The following is an 8,594-nucleotide window of genomic DNA, read 5'->3' as shown; positions in this document are numbered from 1 at the left end:
CTACTTTCCCCCCTCTCACTCCCTAAAGGGCCCATATCTATACAGGAAGAATGCAGAGTCCCTGTAATCACAACTACTCAGGTAAAAGCTGCACTCTCTAAAGCCAATATCACAGCATCCCTGGGACCGGACAACATCCCAGGCTGCGTTTTACATGAACTTTAGAACGAACTGGCTCCCCAAATACGCACCATGTTCAATAATAGCCTCACATCAGGCTTTGTGCCCCCTGAATGGCACACAGCAACAGTTATCCCCCTCCACAAAGGTGGTGCCACAATGGACCACGGGACCATTTGCCCTATAGGCCTGACTAGCCTGGTCTGCAAGGCTATGGAGCACATCATCATGGATCTCAGTCACAGAGACATTGGGTACCTCCAAACCTTTGACCCCTCCCAGTTTGGCTTTGTTAAGGGCAGACCATGCCTCCTAAACCTGGTGGACTTCTTTGAGACAGTTACCAAGGCATTAGATGAGGGTAAGGAGGTCCAGACAGCCTACCTTGATCTCTCAAAGGCTTTCAACACCAATCCCCATCCGGTATTATCGACATACCCATCCACCTGAACATTAACCCCTACATCATGAGATGGTTTGCAAAGTGGCTCATGGACAGAACCCACACAGTGGGAGTTGTATACCCTAGGTCCGACTGTAAACCAGTTACAAGTGGCATCCCCCAGGGCTCAGTCCTAGGACCCCTCATGTTCGGTATATACTTCTCTGAGGTACAGGCAAGCACAGGAGGACTTTGGCTGAAAAGGTTTGCAGACGACTGCAAACTAGGGGCCATAATTGTTTCCCCAGCTGATGCACGCACCCTCCACAAGGGTCGCACTGAGATGGATACCTGGTGTCAATATCATGGCCACCAGCTGAATGCCAAAAAGTGCATAGTCATCCCCTTTGGATAAAACTAATTACCCGCAGACTACCACATAGGTGCTAGTCTCCTACATACAAAAAAAGGTAATAAGGGATTTGGGAACCCAAGTAGATAGCAATCTCTCATTGGATAACCATAATGCCAAGGTGGTTAAAATATCCTTCTACCTGCCCCCCTAATCTCAAATGGATTCACATCCAGAACAAAGGTGGCCATTGTGCCTCTCTACTCATGACTTATTAGACCCATTAAAGGATACAACACCCCGTTTTGGGTGTACCTTACAAGATAACTGCAACAGCTTGGAACACTACAACAGTACCACACAAAGAGGATTACTGACCTCAAGCAGATGACCTATGCAGCCCAACTTAAAAAACTCCAGCTGTACTCGGTTGCATACTGCGTACTCACAGGTGATCTCTGCTTGACATACAAGGCCCATGTCCAACCCAGTATTGCTGGATATGCTCCACCTAAACAAAAGCCCCTGAGAGCCACATGCTCTAGGGATATACACCTAACCACAATGATAACTTGGATGTGCTGGAGGGATAGATTTGTGACCCAGAGACTCCCCATGCTTTGGAACATGATTCCAATGTACATCAGGCAGGGCCCCTTACTAGCACTCTTCAAGAGAAACCTTGACAGGTGGATGGGAGACAGACATGTACCCCGGGGATCACTGCAGTGGCTCTGCTGGACAGAGGCACAGGGAACTATTGGCTCTGCTGTTCAGATGCACAGGGAACTAACCTAAGGGGGAGGCGGAAGCCAACACACTCTAGCTAGGCTTATAAATACCCTTGGGCAGACAGCCTAGTACCTACCTTTGAACTTATTACATGTCTTATGTGCATGGATAGTTAACTAGCTCTTCCATTTTACTTTGCTAGCATGCTGATAAACTGTTGGGTGACTACAAGTCATATGTATCCTGTTATTGTGTATTGTAAATGCCAATAGACATAACTAATGTTTGCCTAACATAACAGTAATGCTATCTAAAATGTAATATATATCTGCCTACAATACTGTACATTACACAGTTATTTGCACAATATCCCACAATGCAAATCATAATTGCACAGTAGGCTAACCTTTGACATGTTATTCTCAGTAATACACCCATACATATGCCTACTGTTACAATATATAAACATATATTATCCCCTGTTATAGCACATACTTGTTGGACCAACCCTGCCACTGACAGCGGCTGGTGAGGAATTGTTGGGTTCAAAGCCCTTATATAGCATCCCTTGTGTTGTATGCAGTGTTTGCCTTGTGACCTACAGCAGTACACACATAAATACTACAAGCGTTACTATGCTCAACAATACATCACTACAAGATAACTGTTTCCACTATATGCATTGCGTACACTTTAAATATTACAAAACAGGTACTGCATACACAGACATACTGAGTGTTCTACATACCTTATTAGTAACCTGAGGTGTTGTTGACTGTTATTTCAATCATTTTCAGTTTGTGTTTCAATCTTCTTTGTAATGTTCTGCTGGTATATACAGATGGTTTGAATGTGTGATAAGCCATCCTTTTATAGTTAAATATTGGTAACATGTGCTATCCTGACCACCAATTGGTGTTCCAAAGTAGTTAATTAGATGCACATCAGCTGTGCAGCTACTCCATTAGCCAATACCATGGCAACAGTGGTGTATAATTGAGAACTCCATTTGGGCGTTGTCCCTTTGCCTTGCTTTCGAGGAAGACGGCCTGGATGTGTTGTTTGTGATGCATTTCAACAGCTATATGTAGACAGACAGAGATATATTAGCTTCATGACTCCAGTGGATTGTGTGTAATGGCTAGAAGATGTTGTTCTACATGTGAGTACAGCTGTTATATTTCAGAACATTGCTACTTATGCAGGGTTTGTTTGTACCTGATGCTTCTGCAGATGTTTCAGTCTGGCAAGGATGTTTGGGCAGGTCAAGGCTGTATGGCTATGCATGAAATGTTAGGTGGTTTACAGTGTGCTCACCAGACATCTTTGGTTTGGTGTACATGTGTATCATACTGTGCTGTTAATCAGTAATTGGTAACACTTCCTGGTGTACACACAACCCTCTGAAACGGGATTAGTGCAAACAAACCTGTAAACATCAGAAGCTGTTCCATTGTATAACAGCAAATATTTCACATAGAGGCATGTTAGTGTGTCTCTGACAAGGTATGTTAAGGCTTCTGCAAATGTCGTACAGTGAATGAATGATTTGTGATGTTATTACAGTTTGTATTGTAATTGGTTTGGGTGTAGGTGAGATGTTGGTGGGTGTACATAGCAGATACAGGTGTGTAGGAACTGCTTTTACACATAATCGATATGTGTGTGAGGGTTCCTTCCCTATTTGAACCCCTATCCTTTAGTGGACTAATACTATGGTAATTGCAGGCTGATTCATTAAGGCACTGTTAATTGATTCCTGTATAGCATGCAGGTGATGTTAGTCCTTTAATCCTTTCGGCAATACATCGGAATGTAATAAAGTGTTGCTATATGACAGCTGTCTGTGTATTTCTGTCATTGGTATTTGCAGTCATTGGAGTTGTGTTGGTGACTGACCCTCTTTGGCTAGGGTTGCCACCTTTTCAAATGGCCATAGTGGGACATTTTCAGGACACACATCAGATTTTACAGGCCAACACAAACCCACGGTCAGTACAAAGGGTAGAACTTTCCTTTTTTGCCTAAATATAAGCTTATTCTTGTAGCAGTTTAGTTGCTTATCCTGTTTCTTGTAACATGTAGGTAGTTTAGATACAGAAATAACTATTGTATGCAACTATTACATTACATATGGGACATAATTATGTCCTACAATCTTAGGACATTTGCCACATTTAATATTTTTGGTCAGGACACAACCGCCCAAAGTGGGACAGGTGGTAACCCTATCTTTGGCTCATGTCCATAGCACATATTTGTAATAGTGTATAGGCATATACTCTCCATATCCTTTGTTCATAAAGTTTGGTTGTGGCGGAATGTGTGATTGCTATGGTCCATGTTATACTCATATATGAACACTTCAACCACTGTATATGGGATACCTACTGAATCCTGAATGCACACAATTCCGACGCCCACAATACCGGGCCCAGACTCCCATACCCCACATTACCGACAGCGACAGTCAAACTCGCGTAAGTAACACAAACATGGAACACACACACGCAGACATAGACACACTGATACCCACCACATCCAAACAAATCATCTTACACTACATATGAGCAGGTGGGCAAGCCCCCCTACACACCCCATGTGGGTGGCTGCACCCCCCTTACTTTAATATTTTACCTCCGAGATCGCACAAACAGACGCACAAAGCAAACCCACACCCACACATTACATTCCCTCAGGAACACACACCACATTCAGAACTCACACTTACACACACTACAGCCCTCAGAAACACACTTACACACAGTAACCTACCTGAAGCGCAACACCAGAAGCACTAACTAAATGTCCCTTAACATCGGGATTTTAAACCTCGCACTTTTGGTGTTTCGGTACTGTGGTCTTTCGGTCTTTAAGCCTCATGATTATGCGCGTCAGTATGTCAAGCATTCTATATTTGGTAGGTATCCCATTTATATGTACCTCCATGGTTATGTAGATGTTGTTAACCTATCTATATATCTACATATATATATATATATATATATATATCCCCATATATCGACATATATCTCCCTCTCTCCCTCTCTATATATATATCTCTATATATATATATATATATATATATATATATATATATATATATATATATATATATATATATATATATAGCCTACACCTTTCATTGGGTACATGGTGGTTTGTCCAATTTCCACACATTCCTCACTTTTGTGTTTTAACCTGTCAGAATACACAACTGCTGTTGGTATATCTCAGGTAGCTTAGTGGTAGGTTATTGTGAAGATTGAATACATGGTTGTATGTTCTAATCCTGGCAGTGGTCATTTTACCTCTCAGAGCAGGCACTGGTAGTGCAAGGGTGATTAACGCACATTTCAGCTGTTGTGTGTCCCAAATGTTTATTATTCTGTGGAATACTACCTATATATGCAAGCTGTGGTTAAGGTATACTATGTAACATGTAAATCATCTCTGACTTTATTGGGATTTGAACCAGGACTGCACAGATATTATGCAAATACTGTAGCCATTACACTATTGACATTAACGTTCCTTCTGCCTATTTCCTATGTCCATGAATCCTATGTGTAAGCTTGGCTACACAACAGGCGGAGCCATCCACATCCAGTGAGCTTCTCAAAATACCAACATGACACATGAATTGAGAGACTATACATTAACATCCTAACTACATTTGGCATAGCCACTCACTGACACACTTCAGGGGAAACCTTGATGTGTGACTGGCCAACAGTATATAGACCCCTTGGATCATGTGTCCAAGACACATACAGCCAGGGTGTGGGGGAGCCACTCCAGTTTTCCAGCTGCAAGACCTGTTGGAGAAATTGAATGTTGTTGGGTTGTCATGTTAACATGCCCTTTCGAGATCACTATGTGCCCCTATCACCCTACAGGACCCCAGTCTTCAACAGCTTTCAGCAACTCTGCCTGGAATCACTTCATTGGCTATGCTTGACAGAGGTTCTGTTACTTCATCAATGGTGCAGGTAAAGCCACCACACTGTAGCTATGCTTCTAAATGGCCTTGGGCAGATAGCCTACTACCTATCTGTGAACCTCTACAGTGCAGGCCATCTCCAACATCATATGTGATTATACAGAGTTTTCTGATCACAATATACAGTGTAAATTCACCATGTAGTCAGACAACAGTTACGTACAGCAATAGCATACAGACTACTGATACATAATCACTCCAAAAGCCTATCCTGGAAGCTAGTGGACATGTATAGGTTTCAGGCTTTGTATTGCTTAACTGTAGGTTACCTACAGGAAAGATGGGACACCAGCACAGATGGGATACATGCCTGCAACAATACCATACCAACTTGCATGTGTCAGCCTAAGGCTTTGGAATGCTGGGCAAGGCTATTGGCGCCCCCATGGTGCCATTTTTAGGCAGGTCTCAGAGGTGAATCTTACCTCCATTAACTGCACTATAGCGGAACCAATGAGGGTTAGGCTACTTAACACCAGGGGTAGTACTCACAACATGCACGCACTCACAGCACCCCTCAATATGGACAACATCTACATCTCTTCTGTGACTGGGACCTGTATAAGGCTCCTGTGAGCACACTGGCACTACCAGACTACAACCCATAACACACATTTCAGCCACTGTACATGGACTGGCACAGACATGGAGGGGGTGTATCCATATTAATCGGGGATACCTACACCTCCAAGTTAGTGGTGCAGAATGAGACCTCTGTGATCATCCATGTGCAGCTAACATCAGCCACGACTGCAATGCAAACTGTGAGCTGCTACAGATAACCCTCCATGACCCAGGAGCACCACTACAACTATCTGGAGACAGTGGTACACATGGCAGTCCTACCAGACACCCTGTTATTGCTGAATGTCGGCTACCCTACAATTAACTGGATAACCTACTCGAGTATTCACTTCCAGGCCCAGCACTTCCTGGGATTTATCACCATATATCAGTTGGTAGATGGACTGATGAGAGGTGAAAACATACTAGAAGTGATAATCACTGACGTGCAACAGGTGCACTACAGAAGAGGTAAACCAGTCACTGTTTAGATCTGACCATGAACTATTCACTGATGATTTCCACTCCCAACCATCTCCCCCACCCAAGGACAACTCAGTGAATACCTTTCCTACAGCTAAATTCACAGTACTAATGACAGAGGTGGGAGGGTTCACAGCCCCCATGCTCAGGGATGACACTGCTCAAGATACAGACAGAATTACGAATGCACTCTATAAGCACCTACAAAGATGTATGGGTCATGCCATCAATGGTAAACCAGGACTCGCTACTCCTACACAAGGACACCAGTATGCTGAACCCCTGCCTTATACATGCTATACAACAGAAGTAGGACAGTAGTCCAGAACAACAGCAAATCCCAAGACATGCAGGCATCCATGACCAGTATTTCCAAGATACTTATGTTACTCATGTAATCATCCAAGGCTGACATCCACAGGTAAATAGGCATGGATTTGGAATATGACCACAAAGGCTTCTTTGGCTATGTCAAGGATGTAAGCAGTAACATACAGATTTGCACTGTGCTGGTGCAATATTGCACTGAATATACTTACCCTACTGATATCACCAACACACTTGATGATACATTCGGAGCAAGCTTCACCCCCTACTGGGCCCACAACAATACCCAAATGTACAGTTTCCCAGACATCTGAGACATACAGGTGGTAATGGCCCTTTCAAATGGTATGACAGAGCATTAATGGAGGCAGATGGTGTCCCAGACTGCATCCTGCAGACACTACAAGACAAAGTGACCCCCTGCCTAATATAGCAATTCAGCATCAGCCTCTACACAGGCTACATGGCCATTCACTGGTGCATGGCAACAGCTATTCCACTCTACCAAGGTGGCGACACAACTGACCATGATAACTTCCACCCCATAAGCCTGAGTAGCCTGAGCTGCACGACTATGAAGCGCATCCTCATGGCACTCATTAACATAGACAATGGTAACCTCCAGACACTTGACCCAACCTAGATCAGCTTGACTGAGTGCAGATCATGCCTACTGAACCAGTTTGACATCTTACAGTCACCTAGACTTTAGATGTGGGGTGTGGTAGTTCACACATGCTACCTGGACCTCGCCAAGGGTTTTGACACCATTCCCGACTCAAGTATTATTTCTACACTCAGCAGCCAGTACATACACCCATACATCACAGGTTGGTTTGCCAACAGGCTTACACTCACAACCCACTTGGTAAGCCTAGCAGCCTCCAGGTCCAACTCTTGACCAGTCACAACTGGTGTCACACAGGACTCAGTCCTGGGACCCCTACTGTTTGCCATATACTTCTCAGATGTACAGGCTAACACAGGTGGACTACAGCAGGCCGTGTTTGGCAATTACTGCAGACTGGGAGCCATAACTGACAGTCCAGCTGTCACAGACATCCTTCAAAGGGCCTCACATAGACCAACACAGGGTGTCAGAGTGATGGCCTCCAGCTAAAGGCCACATACTGCATGGTCATTCCATTTTGGGAAACTACACACACACATATTAACACATGAGTGGCAGACACTATAATTCAGATGATTTAATGGGTATGTGGGGACTACATTACTTAGTGATCTCTTCTTTGACAGTCATATGTGTGAATTAGTTAGGACATCCATCTGTGTAGGCCATCTGATTACTTAAGGGTTCACATCTAAACAGACTTAGGTTATTGTGCCCCTTTACTCATCAATCATCAATCCCATCATCGAGTATGATAAGCCATTTTGGATGTACCTCAGATGACACATCTGATAGCTGGAAGGGCCATGAATGTACCTCGCATAGAGGGATAATGCCCTCAGACATGTGTCCTATGCTGCCAGACTGCATTACTCAGTGGCGTCTCGTTTACTCAGAGATGATATTTGCTGGCCAAAAAAGCCGTGTCCAAGTCGGGCTTAATGGATATGCTCCACCTATGGGCATCCATGTCACAGTGAGCTACATATTGTAATGAGCT

Source organism: Protopterus annectens, chromosome 3.part1 (assembly GCF_019279795.1).
Source record: "Protopterus annectens isolate FY-2018-M chromosome 3.part1, PAN1.0, whole genome shotgun sequence".
NCBI classification, from domain to species: Eukaryota; Metazoa; Chordata; order Ceratodontiformes; family Protopteridae; genus Protopterus; species Protopterus annectens.
The sequence above is the reverse complement of the archived record's forward strand: the minus strand, read 5'-3'. Positions refer to the sequence as shown.